The following is a 19,760-nucleotide window of genomic DNA, read 5'->3' on the forward strand; positions in this document are numbered from 1 at the left end:
TCTTTTGACTCTATGACCAGCTGTGACTGGGACTACTTTTTTTTTTTTTTTTAACTCGGTTGAGGTAGAGATTATGTCCTCTACCCAAAGGAGAACGATGAGTTTCCACTTTGCTGCTAATGGAACCGCTAAGCGCCGTGCGCGGAGCCTCCGTGCTCTTGTGAATGGAGCCCTGCTCTGCATCGCGCAGCTGTCTGTCGGCACCCGGGAGTCCACGAATCCATCTTCATCTGTGCATTAGCGTAAAGCGCGCTCAGGGATTTAGGGATTTTTTTTTTTTTTTTAAATAGAGTTTTACTCAGATCTTAGAACTGTTGGGAAATTCCGATTCCGTAAAAAACTGCGTATTTGAAGATAACGAAAAAAATTCTCTTTGCTAAAAATAGAAGCAAAGAGCGTTCCAATTTTTTAAAATGTAAGAGTTGGGTTATGGAGGTAGTGTTGGCCCAGCCTTGACCATCGGCTGCCCGGGGCTGCGGACCCAGAGGAGGAAGGAGGGCGTGAAAAGGCCGGCCTTCTTTCTCTCCTTAGAACCGCATCTTTTCCTGAGCACCTCGCTGTTGTTTTAGCTCAGTTTGCGGCTCTCACGCCAGGCTTCCCGCCAAGATCGTCTTTGTTTTCCCCTGGCCTTCAGGCAGGGTTTCAGTTCTTTGCAAGCGTCTCTTCCCGTCTGCTCTCCCATCATTCATTCTTTCCCTTCTGTCTTGTCAGCTTTCCCTTTGTCCCTTTGGCTTTCCTGTTTGCTCTTCCTGCCAGCAGCCTGCACTGTTTCCCTCCCGATCCCGATCTCATTTTCAATGTAATTACATTTCTCTGGGAGATGGAAATAGATGGATGAAGGGGAAAGTCATCCTTTACAACACACACACTCATCCACCCCACGATGAGGGAAAGTAAGGGATGGTTAAGATAAGGAAATGTCTCTTGGCTGGAGTTTTGATTTCTGGAAAAGATTTCAGCAGTCCATTTTTAAGAGTCATATTAGCCTTAAACTACAGGCTTGTGGTGGATAACAAACAGATCTGGATTAAAACCCAGTTTCACCACTCACAGTATGAACTTGGGCAAGTTATTTCACTGCCCTGTATCTCTGGCATTTTGTTGTGTCTTGTTTTTTTTTTTTAATCTGAGAAATGGGTAGGTATAATGATCAATCGTGCCTTCCTCAAAGGGTTGTGATGCAGATTAAGTGAAGTGATGCATGTAAAGCACCAGGCAGAGGCCCCTGCAGAGAGCAGGCTCTCTGTAAGAGCTAGCATCATCATTAACATCTTCAGGCCATCGCTGTTCAGCACAGTCAGACACAAGGTGATCTGGTTCTCCTCCTACTGATCCTGCGGGCCGGCTTTGATTCTGTTTATGTTTATGACTGTCCTTCACTGTCTTTCTGTCTGCCTTCTTCTTTCCCTCCCATCATTCCCTTTCTCTCTTTCTCCTTTTATATTTTCTTTATCTTCCCTTTCTTCCCTGTTTTCCTCCCCGCTTCCACATTCTTCTACAAAGACTTAAAAAATATATCCAACAGAAAAAGTTAAAATTAATAGTTGAAGAGAAAATAGGTGAAGGGAAAATGAGGCTAGAGATGTCATAAAGCCAGACGTAAGAGGAAATGCATGAATGTGTACTATGGTTAGGCAATCATGCCTAACCATAGTTAGTTGGAGCTACCATTTTACTGAGCTTCCTAGCAACCAAAGGAAAATAAGAGTAAAAAAATTAAGAGTAAGGTGCATGAGATTAAGGACATATATAGAAATTATGGTCTTTTTCTGAGCACTTGTGTGGATTCTCTTCAAAGGAACACCACATGATGTAAGTAAATGATGTCTGGCATAATAATATGTCTATTTTCATAATAGATACAATAATAAACTTCAGAGAATTGTTTCTCATGGTGCCCTTCAATATAGGCTGATGATATACAGCTGAGATTCAATCCTGTAAAAGCATTTTTACAAGGAGTTAAAATAGTGTGCTCTCTGTTTGCAATCCTCCAAGGTCTGGCGTGCAGCAAGGACGCATTTTAGAGCACATGGAGGAAAAAATAGACTCGTGTCCTTGAGTCAGTCCTCTATAGATATTATCTCTGTCAACTAGGTTTTTGAAAAGTATATGAAAGAGTTCAAGGCAAGTCCCTGAGTATGAGTACCCTCTGTTGCTGGTGAAGGACAGAGAGATGTGATTGGATAATCAGTCAGATGGAGAATAAGACTGAGGCCCTTTAAAAAAAAAAAAAGAAAATTAAGACCCAAGCAAACATACCTGACTAAACAGAACTATCCCATTTCTGCAAGTGGAGGGCTGAGAGATTATCTGCAGGTAGGGTCAAAATCGTCCTCTGTTCTGACACTAACGGTTCTTTACAAACCATTATTAAATGATGAGAAAAAGTGGATACCATTCTGAGGACAAAGAGCACAAACTTATGCATGAAAAGAAAATACACCAAAATGTTGATAGAAGAAACGTCTGGGAAGTGCGATTTTGAGTGTTGTTATTCTTTTCTTTGCATTATTCTATGATAAGCAGATCTTATTTTGATTGTAAGGAAAAAATAAAGCAATGACAGCTATTTTCAGAGAAAAGAGAGTGTTTAAGTAGCACAGTTTTCTATGAGTTATTTACCAACTGTATTGACATTGATTGGTTTTGCTGTCTCAAAAGACTTTTGGGGTCTGACTGAGGAGAGAAAGGGAGATTTTTTTTTCAACAGTTGATTTAATCATTCTTTTTGTAATCATTGGACATGATGACCATATATTCATTAGGCCAATTTTTAATGCATGACAAGAATGTATTGGGGGCAGGGTATAGCTCAGTGGCGTGGAGGGTATAGCTCAGCGGTAGAGTGCGTGCTTAGCATGCACAAGGTTGTGGGTTCAATCCCCAGTACCTCCATTAAAATAAGTAAATAAGCAAATAAATAAATAATAAAATCTAATTACCCCTCCAAAAAATAAAAAATTGAAAAAAGTGAAGAATGCATGCTCCCTGAGATGGGGTCTGCCTTTCTCATCTCTATTATCTCCTTGACCTCAGAAAGTGCCTGGCTTGTAGTAAGCACCCAATGAATACTTGCTGAATGCATATTCAAGGAGTAAATAATAATAAAATCATGATAGTAATGTAAAGTATTTACCTTTCTATTCCCAACACTGATGGGTTAGGGTTTTTGTTGGGACGGGGAGGTTATGTACGTACTCATGCAAAAATAGTATCGAATTATTTAGACAACTGTTGAACACAGATTTGACTGAGAAGTTATAAAATCATACTGAGATGTGGTCTGGAAACCCACCTTTTGGTACGTGACGGGACTGAACAAAGCACAGCTGGCAGCACCTTGCCCCAGCACAGCCCCGGGAGTCATCTTTTAAAACGGAAGCCAGATCATGTTTCTCTTCTCTTTGTAACCCTCCAATAACCTGATCTCACACCATATACAAAAATTAACTCAAAGCAGATCAAAGACCTAAACCTAAGAACTAACACTATAAAATTCTTAGAAAGAAACACAGGGGAAATGCTTCATGACGTTGGATTTGGCAGTGATTTTTGGATATGACACCAAAAGCAGAGGGAGAAAAAAAAAAAAAAAGATAAATCAGACTTCATCAAAATTAAAAGCTTGTGTGTATCAAAGGGCATTACCAAGAGAGTGAAAAAAGCAATATACAAAATGGGGGAAACTATTTGCAAATCATATATCTGGTAAGGTACTGACATCCAGAATATATAAAGAACCCTTACAACTCAACAGCAAAAGGCCAAAAAACCCAATTTAAAAATAGATAAAGGACTTGAATAGATATTTCTCCAAAGAAGATGAACAAATGGCCAATAAACACATGAAAAGATGTTCAATATCACTAATCATGAGGGAAACTCAAATCAAAACCACAATGAGATACTACTTCACACTGATTAGGATAATCATTATTAAAAAAAACACACACACAGTAAATAACAAGTGTTGGTGAAGATGTGGAGAAATTGGAACACTTACATTGCTGGTGGGAATGTAAAACGGTACAGCTGCTGTGAAAATAGTATGGTGATTCAAAAAAATTAAACACAATTATCATGTGATCCAGCAAGTCCATTTCTGAGTATGCATATAACCAGAAGAATTGAAAAGAGAAACTCAAAGAGATATTTGTACAGTGTATTCATGGCAGCATTTCTCACAATAGTCAAAAGTGGAATCAACCTGTGTCCATCAATAGATGAATGGATAAACAAAATGTGGTATATACAGATGATGAAATATTACTAAACCTTAAAAAGGAAGAACATTCTGACACATGTTACAACATGGATGAACCTTGAGAACATTATGCTAGATGAAATAAGCCAGTCACAAAAGAACAATTCTTGTATGATTCCACTTATATGCGGTAACCAGAATAGCAAGATCATAAAGGCAGAAAGTAGAACAATGGTTGCGATGGCTGGAGGGGTGAGAGAGAATGTGGGGTTATCATTTAACTGGTACAGACTTCAAATTTGTAAGGATGAGAAAGTTCTGGAGATGGATAGGGGTGAATATGAATTATCTGTTGGACATTAGATCCAGGATATATTTTTTTCCTTGCATTCCTCCCTCCCTAAGTCACACAGATGCACACACTTGCACATTCATAAAACTTGGATTTTCTATGAGTTTCCACTTGCCTAAGAAACAAAACACAAAGTTTGATGAGGAAAAGTGACTCAGCCCCCTAAGTTTGGTATTTACTGCCAAAGAACAGATTTTCAAGAGGGAGGATCCTAGTTCCCAAGCCATCACCAAAATAAAAGAAATCAAGCCCCTAGTGTCTGCCTCAAAATCTTCATGAGGCTGTGGCCGAGTGAGGCGCGGTGGCTGGTGGGTGAGCCCCACAATGCTTTGCTCCCTCTCGCGGGACAACGTATTCTAGCAGCTATCGACAATTCCATTTCCACATGACAGACAGAGAGTCCCTATGGTCAAAAAACTTGATCCAAGCCTTACAAAAGCAACTACGTGATGTTTTCACTTGAAAGCATGTACTACTCAGGGCAACCTGAGTGGAACCGAGAGTTTAGTGGGCTGCGGTACAGATGACCACAATGATGTGGTATTTTAGAAGCAGCATGGCCTTCTCTGAAGGACAGCCTACTCTAGTGGTCAGAGAATAGCCTGGGTTGCAGAAGTCCAGTCTAAACAAGGACTCTGAGATACGCATGTCTGTGACTCTCTTTGGGTTGGGTTTTCTTACCTGTGGAATCAGATGTCAGTATTTCATAAGCAGAAGTGTTGGAAGGATTAACGTTTTTGAAATGCTACATGCTGTTCTGTTTAGCTCCACCCACAACTGTTCTTGATGAGTTTCTGCTGGACTTTGAAGAATGCTGATGTGATAATCGCGGAAAAGACCTCTGCTCCTGGAAACCACCTGTCACTGCACATTCATGGAGCTTCACCCTGACTCCAGATCTACAGGACTACCATGTAACACAAGGGGACACTTAGAACAGTTCCCACCTCTTCACTGGTCACATTCAAGGTGAGAAATAAGAATATTTGGATAAATGCAATGCTTTGTGACAGTTGGTCTTGAGTTTAGCATGTTATGGACTAAAAATCAGCTGCATCTCTCTCACCACTAGATAGATTACTTACTGTTGCGGGGAGAGAGAGAAAGAGAGAATGAATATGTATTTTAGTTTTGAAAATGTTATTCTTCTAATTATGTTTATAGAGAGGTTTGTTTCTGGAGGCACCACGGAACAATGCAGTTAGGTTGTCCAAGGAATAAAAACATTAATTGGGCCGTCCTCTGGCCTCTCCTTTGAAGTGCTGTCTGTGTGTTAAGGAAAGGAATCTCAGCTTATATGAAAGACAACAGGATATTTGTTGTCTTGAAAATAGGAGAAAACCTCACCAGCTCTGAAGCATATAATTATGCTTTCTTATTACACAACAAGAATGTTCTCCAGAGTGGGGGTGTGAGGATACACTGGCGAGGGAAGGGTGGCGGGGAGGAGAGCAGGAGGCCAGCCTCCCAGACTTTTGGTCTCCTTCTTCTGTTTGCTGTTTCACGGCTCTCACAGATCTGGGCCTTTTCCTTGAGCAAACTAGGTAGACTTTTGGTTGTGGATTCCCAGGCTCCCTCCACTTATCAGAGTAATGAGTGATTTCAGAGTATTAGGGCAGATTCCAGTACCACTGAATCACACACGGACTCAAAGCCAGATGATGACATCAGAAACATATGTGTTGGTCTGGAGGCAGAGCTTGGCCTGAGACGCAGAGCAAGCATTCCGGTGGGAGCACAGGCTTTCATTGGCCCAGAAAGGACTCCACGAGGTGGGCTTCTTTATCTTTTGCCTTCAGGCAGGCAGTCACCTGGGGAAAAAAAAGCCTCTTTAGATGGTTGATGTGCTCTTCTCAAATATTCTAGGGAAAGTCTTTCAGAAAGCTAGGATTTAAGTGCCTTGCAAACAAGGCAAAGCTTCGCGTGTGAGGGACAAGCTGCATATGCTATAAATCATAATTACTGTGATTTTATAAACCTGAAGTTTCCTAACCAAGCTCTATTTTCATTCAGAGCAGCATCTGTGAGATATTTCTTCATTAATCATGTTGCTCCCCCTCTAAATGTCCACCCATTTAAAAAGAAAATTATATTCCCAAATACATGTTTTACACAGGCACATTACTATATCGGGGTATGCTAATTCCTCCAAATGCTTTTTATCAAGCCATGGGACAAATTTCAATCACTGTGTAAGTTAGCATCATATTTGAGCTTTATGCAGACCCTGTGGTTTCCATAGCAATAAAATCACTTCACAGTATAAGAAACACGTGGAAGATTATAGGGGGGAAAAAGGGGGACTCTAAAGGTAACAAAAGGCAGGAGCTAAAGTCAAAATTTCTTTGGATGCTGGAAAAAAATTTATTACTGTTTTATTTATCTCAGAAGTCTGATACAAATCCCTAGGTGGATAACTGTGATGATACTAGGTGGAAAACTGTGTCAGTGTTCTCATAATCTTTCAGGATCCAGGATCATCTTACTCCAAGCTATAGTCTTACCAACACCTACACTCCCCACTCCCCACTGCGTGTGTCTGTGTGTGTGTGTGTGTGTGTGTGTGTGTGTGCATGTGCACGTGTATCTATGTATATCTATGCATAGACACACACACATAGACTGAAGATCTGTGATCTTTAAAAAAAACTGATTTTGTCATGTTAGATCAGGAACTGGTCGTAAGATGACTTTCCAAAGGACCTACCACATTTTCTCTCTCCTGCACGCATAAGCACTAAGACAAGCTGAACTCCAATTCGGAAAAATAGTTTGGTTACTTGGCAGTACCACTCATTCATTCATTTGCTCGTTTGTTCAAGACATACTTACTGAGCATCTCTTAAAACAGAGAGGGTTCTTGTACTGGAAATAGCCGTAAGTTGACAATTACGATACCTGTGAGTGCTCTGTGGGTTATGTGTTAGGGGCTTAGTGGGAGTCTTCCTGGCCTCTCATCTGGTCCCCTCTGTTCCAACAGCTCATGTTCCCCAAGCTCGCAGACCTATGGGCAGCTCAGCCAGCAGCTTGAGTCCCTTACCTCATGGGTTGCACGCTGTTTTGTTAGAGGGCTGGGCTGCTGGGGGTTTTTTGCTTACTAACTTCCATGGTTGAGGAGACTTGCATTCCTGATCCTGTTTCTCCTACTGTTCTGATTAGATAACTACAACATAATCCTGGCACTTTGGCCTCAAAGTGGTGAGAATGAAGACAGGATTAGCTGGGAATTTTAAAACGCCATCTCTGCTTGTGATCCATCATTAATGAAATACCAACTTTCCTGGGTGATTAATTTCTCCTTGTGTTTGTGTTAGAAACTGGAACCAAAGGGAGGCTCTTTGCTCCATATCTTCTCAGTGATAGGAGTTAGGATGCTTGGTTCCAGAAGAAATGTCCAAGAATCTCCCCAGAGACTGACAACCAGAGTGAATTCAGACACCATCCTTCAGTTCTTACTGAAGAACCTGACTTTTTCTGAGGTCCATCTAAGGAGATGGCTTCTCTTGTGAGGGCAGGCCCATGGCAGCCAGTGGAGCAGGCTTAGTTGTGATGCTTCAGCCTGGGAGGCGGGTGTGCCCAAGAATACATCAAAGGCATTGGGACCAATCTCTGGAAAGAAGTTCTGGTAATTAAAATTTCTGCCATCTTTCTCTTTGAGGAGGATTTTTGTCCCATGATGACATAATAGCACTAATAAATGTGATCTGAGTGCGTGACTGGAAACGTACATGCTGGTTAGAGACATAAAACTGTTCTCTGTGAGCCGCCTCTGTCCCTTCTGTCTTGGGCAAACCTCTTCCCCTGTGTGCTCAAGTCTATCCCTCTGCTCACTCCAGGACCCAGCTCTCTCAATTATTTCTCTTCTTGTATCTTTAATTACTTCCTTTTCTCTGGCTTCTTCCTTTTATACACAAATATGTGCAAATCTCCCCAAACCTTAAAAAGCAAAACACACAAATAAAACCTTGCCCATCCACCCTCTCTTTTCGACCTCCTGTTTCATCATTCAGCTGAAATTCCCTCCTAGGTTAGAGTAACGTCTCAACTGCCAGCACCAGGTCCTGTCTTCTGTCCTGTACCTGCATCCTCTGTAGCGTCTGAGGCTCTTGAACACCCACTCCTTTCCGATAAGCGCTCCTACTCTGTCTTCTACACCATCCCTCCCTCTTAAATTTCCCCCATGTCTCTGTCTTCTACAAATTCTTTGTGTTTTTCTTCACAATTTCTCCTTCTCTGCCCACCCTTAGAAGTCCACGTTTCCCAGATGATATCCTGTCCTTGGTATTTGTCTCTTCCCTCTCACTGTATATTTTCTTATATGAAATATTCTCCCAAACGAAATTGCTATTTTTGTAGGTAAAATGTGATCAAATGCTGGTAATTTCATGTGATTCAATCCATAATAATCTCCATATCCCTATTTCCAGCCCTGTTCTTTCTCCTAAGCTTAGGCAAATATTTCCAGTGACCAACTGGATACTTCCAACTGGATTGTCTTAATTAATATATCTCAGATGGGACCCTTTTACCCATCATCACTCTACCTCAAGTATTCATGGTGTCACTACCTCCTCAGTTTCCCAGGTGAGAAATTTCAGTCGTTCTTGAACTCTTCCTCTCTTCCACTTCCATTGTCAGTCACAAAGCCAGAGAACTCCACCTCGTAAGTATCCCCACTGTATTATGTTTGATCAGGCCACTGCCATGTTCACCTGGGGGGTGGCAATGGCTCCATTCATGAGTCCCTGCTTCTGCCTGCACTGTATTCCAGTCCATCCTTTAGACTAATACCAGAAATATCTTCTTAAAAAAGCAAACCTGACCATGTGACTCTAAGTCTCCTCAAAATCCAATTCCAACCTACAAGCTATGGTTCAACTCCTGTCACTCTGACCCTCATATTCTTCATCACAGTCATTCTGATGGAATGGCTTGTTGTTTTCTGAAACATCAGACTCTTGCACAGCACTATGCTTTCTTCCATCTGAAATGTCCTCCACATTCTCTAAGAAACTCCTACTCAGCCACTGAGAGCCAGCTTAAAAGCTTTCTGTCATATCAAGCCTTCCCCAGCTCTCCTCACCAAGTGGATTCTTCTCCAATTCCCAAACATTTTGCCCTATTTCTGTTCTAGCACTTTGTAGGCCACCTGGTAGCTTAATTTATCAATTTATATATTAGTCTCTCCAACAGATTAGAAACTCATAATCATGCCCTTCTTATGACCCACACTAGATACTTTAAGGACACTTACTGAATAATTAAATGGGTGATTGAAAGAAACTTGGGCCAAGACCCGAATACCAGGTTGAGATGGATTAAGGAGTTCTCAGGTCTAGGGTTGTGTTTTGTGTATACATACATACTGCTGTCCTGGAAATCGATCCACTCTTCTTCCCCAGATTGCAAAATGAGAAAGTGAATATTCACTGCCCCTGGCATTTGATTAATACAACACTAAATCGGATTTGGAGCTCCAAAGCAAAGTTACAGTTGAGGATTCCACATTGCCCTGAAATAGCATGTTTCATTTTCAGTGGAATTGCACCATGCGAGAAATGTACAGTGTTATGGCAGCCTTATTTCTATTTTCAGAGAGTATCTATTTCTTCTTTTGTTGAAGTGACTTGAGTGAGGATCCCCCGGGATTTCAGAGGAAGTTGTAGAGCAGAGAAGGTACAAATAATTCCACCTTTCGTTTAGTGTTCTTCGACAAATTAGAAAGACTCCCTCTTTACACAGAGTCCCAGCCTAGTGTTGATGACAAGAAAGGATGGGAGCCCAAAGCTGTTGTTAGATCACTGGTCCTCAGGGTGCTGCTGGCTGCTAGCAACACCCATTGTAACCCCAGAGTAGATAAGACAAAGAAAAAGGAAACCACATTCAAGTCGGTAACCCAGTCAGTATAAGGAACTGAGCCTGTGGCCGTCTTCCCTTAGACAAGGGGGCCTGCTGTCACCATGATGGACACGCTGCTACCTTGCTGAGCCCCTTCCTAACACACCAACTGCCATTCCCCCCTCATGCTTAAGGCAGTACCGCTTAATTGTGTTTTCCTGCATATAATGTGCTCTTTCCTGCCTCTTTGCTTTTTGTTCATGGTGTTCTCCCTGCTTAGAATGCGACTTCAGAGTCCCCCATCCATTTTGATGAATAAATCCCTATTCAGGATACATTCAGTTATCATTTCTCCCAACCCATTCCTTTTCCTTCCCAGGGTGGGTTATGCTATTCTGAAGTTCCACCATGTACAGTTGTGCAGGTTTCCACTGCATAATGTCATCTGGCTGAGAAAATAGATTTCTGAATTCCAGCCCAAGTTCCACTGCCTAGCATGTGCCTTCGGGGCTAGAATTGCGTCCTGATTCACACAAAGCACACTCGTAGTGCCCTGTGCATATTCTCATCACACCAGGCCCGCAGTGTACCATGAATACCTGGTTTTCTACTAGACCCTTGGAGGCCAGCTCCTGAACCCGAGCAGTGTTTGGCACTGTGTAACTGTTGACAGAAATGTTAAGAACTAAACACTGTTCTAACTTCAGACACCTTAAGTCATTCCTTTCTCATGACAATCCTGAGGAAGGAGGTAAAATTTTAGCCAATTTACAGAAGTGTGAACTGAAGCGCCGAGTGGAGAAAGTTGCGGGTCCCATAGCTGGTCAGTGTGGAGCCAGGATTTGCTCTCAGGCAGTCAGGCTCCATAGCCTATCCCCTAGCCCCTGCACTACACTGTGTCTTGATGAATGAAAACTTGTCAGGACTCCACTTCCTTGTGTTTCTCCTCCTTCCATGAAAAAAAAAGTCCTTGTTTGCAGCATCCAGGAACCCCACTTCCCAGCCAGACCCTTTCCCAGGCATCTGCGTGCCTCCTCTCCCACGCCCTGAGAGCTGGTTCCTAATGGAGTTGGTCCTGGCTTCCTTTTCTAGAAAGTGCCGGAGCATCTGCATACAGATTGTGAGCCGGACGGCCAGGACTTCTGGGCGAAGGTGTGTGGGTTTGGGGGTTTGCAAAAGGAGGGAGGGGACTGTTCACAAACAGGGTGACAGAAAGAAAATGATGAAGTCTAAAACCATTCATTCAGTCACTTAGAGCAATTCAGTCTAAAAGGGTCATCTTGGAGAGGGTTGATGAGTGTTGTCCAGATGGGGTCAGGCCAAGAATAGCCCTGTATGTGTCTGCGGGAGGAGGGGAGGGGGGTGGGGAAATCAGCCGCCCAACCACGTTAGTGTGGGTACCTTCCTGCGACGTCTCTGTTGCTGAGAATGAAGACAGATAGAGTGTGAGAACTTTCTCTGAGCTCGTGAAGGGACATGGCTCAAGGCTCTGCTCAGAGCAGGGACTGCGCGCTGGAGAGGGCATGCTGGGAGTGGAGGTGTCTCCAGAAGGGGTGACATAGGACTGAGGCAGTGATGTGAGAATTGAGGCTCTCGGAAGGCGTGGACTGAGCCTCTCTGAGATGGTGAGAGGCACCTGGAAGGCTCAGGGAATGAGATGGGGCTTTGTGGTCTGACGTTCCTGAGAGAAAACTTCTACCTCAAGCCCGCATTCCTGACTGGGTCTGAGGCCCTCAGATGCTGTCTGATGTGTGTTCAACCACCCCCCTCTCCTGATCTCTGCCCCTGCTGGGCCACCACATCCCTGTTAGCTGCCAAGTGAGAAAAAGACCTCAGAGGAGGTGTGGGCTGAGGCGAGCAGCTTTCAATAAGAAATGGCCTGCAGTGGGTGTGGGCCCAGGCCAGTGGTGCAGGCAGCTGGAGCTCAGGGGTTTGGACTCTCTTTCTTGTCCTGACTCAGCCTGTGGCCTGTGGGTCACAGCCTGTGGGTGACTCAGTTTCTCAAACTTGCTTGACACAAGGATAATGACACTCGCTACCTTGTGAGGGGGTATTAATTAAAGTTTGCAAACCGCGTGGCAATGCAGGGATGAAAGGGGTTCAAAATAAAATGTCACTGTGACACATGGTAGGTTGTGCTTTTGGTGTCATGACTAAAAGCCCATTTTAGAGGGTAGGCCCTGTGGAGAAGGCCTCTCACTGGAGAAGCTGTAGTGGGAGCCATACTGGTCCCCAAACTAAAGTCAAGAGGAACACTGGGTCTGCATGTGGGATGTGTGTTCCTAGGCTGATGCTTTTCCCTACAGTTTTGTCAACAGTGAAGAGTGCTGATTCTCAAATGTCACAGATTTCAAGTAGAGATTTCACTGCTTTACCATCCAAACGCCACAGAGAACTTGCTGGCAGAAAACACGTCCCCGAGAGCACAGCTGGATGAGGTGCAGAGAGTAAGGGGCGCCTTGGTGAATGAAACCCGGTCCTTTTCTATCCCCCAGAGCAGCTTTCTTCAGAGATGGGAGAACGTGACCTTGGTTCCTCCGGGTTGCAGAGGCCTGCTGCCAGCCTCTCCTCCTCCTGGCCCCGACCCCCTTCCCCTCCCCTGGAGCACCTTGGGCCCAGAGGCCACAACGAGGTGGCTGTCACAGAGCTGTGACTGCAGGTGCTGGCCTCCTCTCTCTGTGTCACCTGTGCTGGCTGAGATCCCGGAGCTGCTTCTGCTGAACTGATCAACATGAGGCCAAATTTCTGGAAATGAAAACCAAGTCTCCTGGAGAAACTAGGATGCCTGATAGAGCCCTTTAGTTTCCGGGTCAGGCCAAGGCCCAGAGGTCTTGGAGGCGGGGCTGAGGTAGCTGAGATGGTGGGGTGCTTCGGAGCGGGCATACTTGGGGCATTGGTTCTTACTAAGTGGTACAGAAGTATTTCAATACTTTAACTGTAGGAAGGCCATGCCAGGCAGCACCAGATGAATATCAGCTCTACTCCTGAAAGAATCTAGAAAAAGGCTATGCCCATGTGAGGTCTCAGTCAATACACATTGCTAAAACATCCAACATCCAATGGAGGAAATACTTTTAATTTAAAATTTTGAATCTGAATGGGAACTTCCAGCTACTGAGTCTCTACAAACTTGTAAGATGACTTTTTCAAACAGGTGGCCTTACGAATCATCCTAAGAGGCAGCCGGTGGAGCAGCAGCGCTACCCAGCAGGGCCACCCAGCCCCCATGAAAATAAACAACCTTTACTGAAAAGAATGGAACAGCCCTGAGATATGCTTTGATGTGGTGATGTTTCCTTCTGGACCTGCCCTTGCCTGGCCAGTGCTTGGCTTTCACAGGGTTGACCGAGGAGGAAGCCACACCCCTTTGGCAGGTAGACTGGAAACACTCTTGTCAAGGAACATTGGGTAAGCCATCCACGTTGTGGTTGCAGGGACCCTAGCACATTTCCAGTCCTTCCAGTTCCTAACGTGTCATCATGGCTGGTAACACCCCCTGGCTTTTATTGATGGCCTAATTGGAGAGTGTCTGATGCCCAAAGTTCTTTGCTGGTTGACAGTCTTGAAAGTGGTGGAAGGTAATTGAGCCAAGGCAAGCTGTTCCCTGTGCATTCCTTCCTTCCTCACAGGTGGAGCCTGGAAAAAATATCTTCTCCATGGGATGCACAGTAACTCCAAGGATGGCTGGAATGATTGGAAGCTGCCCAGGAGAACTGCCCACCCACTTATAAAGAAACGTGGCTGAATCGCAGCACATTTGCTAACAAATTGCAGCTGAAAGAGGGATACTGTTCACTCACACCGCTTTCTAAAGGAAAAGCCCCACCTAGGGTCCCTGCCGGGTGCGCAATTTTGTATCACATGACCAGCAGTGACCAGAGGAGCAGAGGGAAGTCAATTCACAGATTTGCTGGAACGCTGTGACACAGCATCCACACAGAGAGCTCCGCCAATCTGGTTTTGCCTCTTGGCAACGTGACCCAGGAACTATCGAGAGTCTGGGAGCGGGACAGGTGGTTACTGCAGCTGACAGTCTCTGGGTGGAGTCAGAGTAGGGCTGCCTGGGGCATTCGTGGCGGAGCAGGTCAGATGGTGGGGGAGGTTGGAGGGAAGAAAACAGGTGACATTGTGGTACGACATGGCTTCAGTCGACACGTTTAGTGAGCGCCGACTGCCTCAGGCACTCTGCTAGGTGCTAGTGATACAGACGTGAACGTAGCAGGCAAACACCTGGCCCTTGTGGGGCTGACGTTGGAGTGGGGTGGGGGGACATAAAATAGCAAGAAAATAAGAAATGTGTACATTAGTGATAAGTGCTAGGGAGGTTTAGAAATAATGCAGAGAAAAAATGGAGGAGGAATAGATGAAACAAGACTGGTAAAATGTAGACATCTGATCAATGATGGCTAAAAAGGGCTCATTATACTGGTTTTGAGTATGTTTAAAATTTTTCACAACCAAAAATTTTCAGAAGAAGGCAGGCATGCTGGACGGGGGGTCAGGGAAGGGCCTCACTGAGCAGATGACATGTGAGCGAAGACCTCAGCAAAGTGATGGCAGCAGTTTTTCTGAGGAGGAGTGTTCCAGGCAGAGGGAACTGCAAGTGCAAAATCCCTGAGGCAGGAGTGCTCCTAGAGTGACAAAGACCACAGGTTTGGTGGCATGGCACCGGCAGAGGGACTGAGGGGGAAGCCATGAGCGAGGGAGGGTGTGAGAATCATATAGGGTCTGTAAGTCGTGGTAAGAAATTTGTCTTCATGCTGAATGAGACGGGGAGTCACTGGAGCATTCTGAGCTGAGGGGTGACACATCTGACACGAGGTTTAGCAGATCTTGAAGTTTTTGGAGTCAAGATCCATTCATTCCTACATCTGGGTCCACTGAATGTCCTTGAAGCCAGGACCCCACCCCTCATAGGCACTTTCAAGACCTAGCTCTACAGTGGCCCCTTGTATTGTCCTTGGAACTCCAGTACTTTTCATTTCTCATGTATTTTCACAAAAAATCCTTTATTTGACTTCACTTCAGTGGGTCTCTATTCCTCAAAGTGAAACAAATCGCAAGGACAGCCACTTTTTCTTCTGTGGCCGCCTCTCTTGGAGAGCAGGCCAGGTGTGCGGCAGGATCCCCCGGGCTGTGCCTCCCCTCAGCTTGGGAGGCAGGGGGACAATACCGCCACGTCTTCTCCAGACTTCATAAGCCCTCAGGTGGTCTAAATTTCGGTGGTATTTTCACTTGGAAACTTTAAAACAAAAAGAACACTTGAAATCCAAACAGACTTAGATCTCTTTATTTTAAAAATCTCACGTGATGAAAAATAATAAAATCCAAAAACATTCCCTATGCTCTTCAAGTACCAAAATATGATCCACCACCCAGAAGTTAAGAGGTATAACTAACTGAGTAAAGGTGGCCATTAAGGAGAAGAGCTTTTAATTATTATTCTCTGCTGCATTTGATGGCGAAATCAGGCGCCTTCCTTTAGGGTCTTATGTTGCCTGGCATTCATCATGTCAATCAGGTTGAAGAACTACCATCTAAAAATAGCACCTAGTGCTCAGTCTGTCAGGTTTCCAAGCCCTCCGGTCCCTGAAGTCAACTTCTCCCTCCCGCCTCAACCTCGCAAAGCCACCTGCTTGGCTTTCATGTGGGCCTTGCCCACAAACAGCTCCACCGAAGCCAGACTCACACTTGGAAACGCACTGGAGGTGCCCACGTGACTTCCTCCGATGAGAATGTCACAGAACCGGTTTGCGAGAGAGCGCTCACGCTCTGACTAATGAATGAGCAAGTATGCGCCGGACAGCTTCTTCTAGGAACACTATTTGCCTGTGGAATCCTTTTGTAGTCAGGATGGAGGGGCCAAATGCTACATTTTTTTTTCCATTATAAAAGTTTTACTGAGAAAGGCATTTTTTTAAATGTTTAAATGTTTTTTCTTTCTTTTTTACCTTGTGATAGAAAGAACTGTCCCAGCATCGAGGCTCAGAGCATGTCTGTGGTGATTATATCTGGTGCCCTATATTTTCCTCGTAGTTATCATCTGTAATCATTTAATATCTATTAACTACTTCTTCCCTGTGAGACTGGCCAATTTTATCAACCTTATTTTACAGAGAATTGGTGGGACAGGCAGAGAAGGAGGTCAAAAACCTCACTGTCATCCTATGGGTGCAGGGTAGAATGAGAATTAGATGAGGGGCTGCTGAGAGCTGGTGTGCATGGAGCGCCATGTTCTTGGGCTGGGGCACCAATGTGGCTAAGGACCAGTGGTGCATATCTATTGTGTGTGGATCCAGGCCTGTCATGGCCTGCCCAGAAGGCTGGACAGAAGTCTGCTTGCATGGGATGGCCTTCAAGTGGAGTGTATGTGGCTGAGCTGGGCATGAAAATAGGAATCCTTTATCTTGCCAGACTGTGAACTGGATGAGGAAGGAACCACTATGAGAGAAGAGATGGAGTGAAATTTCTAGGTCTGCAGATTCTGAAAGGAAGGGTGGGGATGGCTGTACAGGATGGCGTAGAATGACGCAATTAAGGATAGCACTGTTGGCACTATTTGGTCTTATTACTACTGGGGATCAAACGTCCTACTCAGCTTACTGTTCACACATGACCTTACTATTCCAGATAACTTCATTCTTCTGGGAAACTCATGCCCAGGGAGATGAAAGTTGCAGACAACTTTATTGATCATTGCAGGAACTTTCTGAAAGACTTATTCATTCTTTAACTTAAAAAGCATCAAATGACAGTTTATACCCTAAGACTCTTTGAATCTCTTGCCTTAAAATCCTTGCTTTGTTTTGTCCACCAATCCTAAATTACATCATGATGCTTCCTCAGGCCTGACCACACTCCCACTTTGAAACACCTGTCTTAAGCCAGATTTCAAAATCTCAGTAAATATATCTCTTTAGCCTTTCCTGCCCAGAGATGATTCTGAGACTCAGAGGAGAAGTGATCTCCTTTCCTGCTGTGAGCAACAAACAGCTTTGACTTATCAACAGTTGTTCTGATGATATTTTGTGCAGCCAGCATTCCACAATATCTCCTGGTCTGGAGGATTTGTGCCAACTTCCAAGGGAAGGGGAACTGTAATGAAATAAAAATTGTACTCAAGTGAAAAAGTGGTCCCACTGGCAGCTCCAAGCCACTGAGTAGACCCAACTGTCTCATATTTTTGCTTTTTAACAATAGTGGAAAACAGACCTCACCCCTAGACTGTGATTCAGAAAAAGATTGTGATTCAGAGAAACACAACAAGGTAATTAGAGGAGCTGCAGGACAGCTGGGAGGCAGGGGTCCTCACAGGGGGGATCTTGAGGGTAGAGAGTGGCAGAAGGTAGGAGGAAAGTAAATGCTGCCTGAAAACACACGGCAGACATCTCAGGGGCTCTTGAACAGGCAGCAATCATGATTTTAAGAATGAGACTCTTAGCCTACACCCTGGTGACTTTTCTCTACACTGTGCTCCCCAAGCCTGGGGACACATTGTTAGGCATGGAAGGTCAGCATCTGGGAGACCTGGACATAAAAGCAGAGCCCTTCTGTGATCTGTCCCCAGATACCTGCGCAGCCACTAGGAAGAGAGAATATGGGAAGTAGGTTAACACCAAGAAGAAGGATGTCTGTGAGCTGCCTTGAAAATGAAGAGAGAAAGAACAAAGGCCTATGGACTCTGGGCCACGGGGTAAAAAATGGAGGAAGGAAAGTGATGGCTATGTGATACACAAATAGGAAGGAGTTGGGACCATAGGAGAACAGTCTACCAGGAAAGAAGCTGCTTTCTCTTGATGAGCTGAGATCTTCTCTGCCCCGAGGACCCCTCCCACAATAAGACTGTGGACCCATCAAACTCTGGGCTGGGTTAGGAATGGAGGAAAGAAAATGTGAAATATTTATAATCTCTCCAGGGTACAGATTTGCATTAATGCCTCTAATAAAACCTTCACATTCCCTGAGAAAATTATCAGGCCACAGTCATTCACACTATAAGCTAAACTAGTGGATCAGCTTCTTTCCTTCTGACATCTACATGAGGGAGAAAATTCGAGATTATATGTGGATAGGGGAGTTTGGGTGATGTAAGTGTATTGGGGGAAGGAGAGGAAAAGGTTGTGTAGAGCTTTGCACACTTCAGAACTCAGGTAAGACAGGATGTCATAATGGGGCCCCAAAGCCAGAGGAAGTAGTGTGACATTCAACGTGTGTGTGGGATGTTCACACATGAGAAAGAGACCAAACAAGCCTACTCATACATTTATTTCCTAGGCCAGAAATCCTGCATCTTTGAACCAGTATTGGCTTGAGTGTTTACTCTGTATGATGGCAATATCTGGCTGGCACTGACCTATATACTTGAAAAATGAACATTTTATTTTAAAAGTAGTTAGGAAAATAAATTTTAAGAATAAAATAGAGAAACCCTATAGATCTGAGCTTTATATATAAGGACAGCAGCCTTTGTTTCTGTAAGTGGAATAGATCACCTGCTTGCAGATGGAAAGCCTCTACACACGCAAACCCAGCTGCTGAGACGCCTACATTGAAAATGGAGAAGTCGAGTTTGTGTCCTGAAGGAACCCTGACGATGCTCAGCTGAGCTTTTGGTTAAACGTTTTGAGACTCGGTAAGGATTGTAAACTCTCCTTTCCCCTAGTCTCTGTGTTGTAAAACAGAGAAAAGTAAAAGCAAGGGTCAGAGTTATTTCACTTGGAGAAGCTCCCAGGAAAGACCCAGTAATTCATCAGGTGGAGCAGATGTGGTCCAGAAAAAAGACTAGCCAGAGAAAATCCACCTGAAGAGCCTGATCCTTGTTGACAGCTCTCCTGAATGACACCCCGCGATTCCTGAATACTGACAGTGACCATCGCCACCTGCCTCATCAGCCTTGTCACAGGAAAAACTTACTCACCAAATATATTCAGAATATAGAATGTTTGCATTAAAAATAACACTTACTGAACTTTCCTTTAATACAGAGAAGTATGAAGAGATAAACAAACAAAAGAATGGCAACCCTATCCATGGTACAAAATACACATAGACAGAGAGGCCTAATTCATCATTCACATATTCAGTTCCTGATCAACGGACACCCTCTATTTGTCCCCCACTTTTTTTTTTTTTTGGTATTGCACATTTTGCTGCTATGAATATCCTTGCATGAACATCCTGGTGAACTCCCACTCAGTTACCCACAGGTAAGTTGCTGGTACCAGGATAGCCCAGTTGAGGGGCATGCATAAAAATCATGGTGGGTCATGGCTGCCCATTACTAAACAACTACTTTGAGCTGAGAAAGTTCTATGCATTGTTTTTAATCTTCACAATAACCTTGCAAGGTCACCAATATGATTT

The 19,760-nt window shown here is 44.2% G+C and overlaps 1 protein-coding gene across 2 annotated transcripts in view; it reads left to right on the forward strand.

Moving 5' to 3' along the window:
* CCN6 (cellular communication network factor 6) overlaps window positions 1-19,760 on the forward strand; it is a 99,089-nt gene that overhangs the window by 11,380 nt on the left and 67,949 nt on the right. The window contains exon 2 of one of the 2 annotated variants that reach the window (XM_032484724.1): window positions 5,325-5,528. The gene's annotated coding sequence lies outside the window, so the exon portion shown is untranslated. Of the gene's footprint in view, window positions 1-5,287; window positions 5,529-19,760 lie in introns of those variants that run through there. The other variant, XM_032484725.1, reaches the window with a different exon arrangement.

This window comes from Camelus ferus, chromosome 8, assembly GCF_009834535.1.
Source record: "Camelus ferus isolate YT-003-E chromosome 8, BCGSAC_Cfer_1.0, whole genome shotgun sequence".
In the NCBI taxonomy this organism is placed as follows: domain Eukaryota; kingdom Metazoa; phylum Chordata; class Mammalia; order Artiodactyla; family Camelidae; genus Camelus; species Camelus ferus.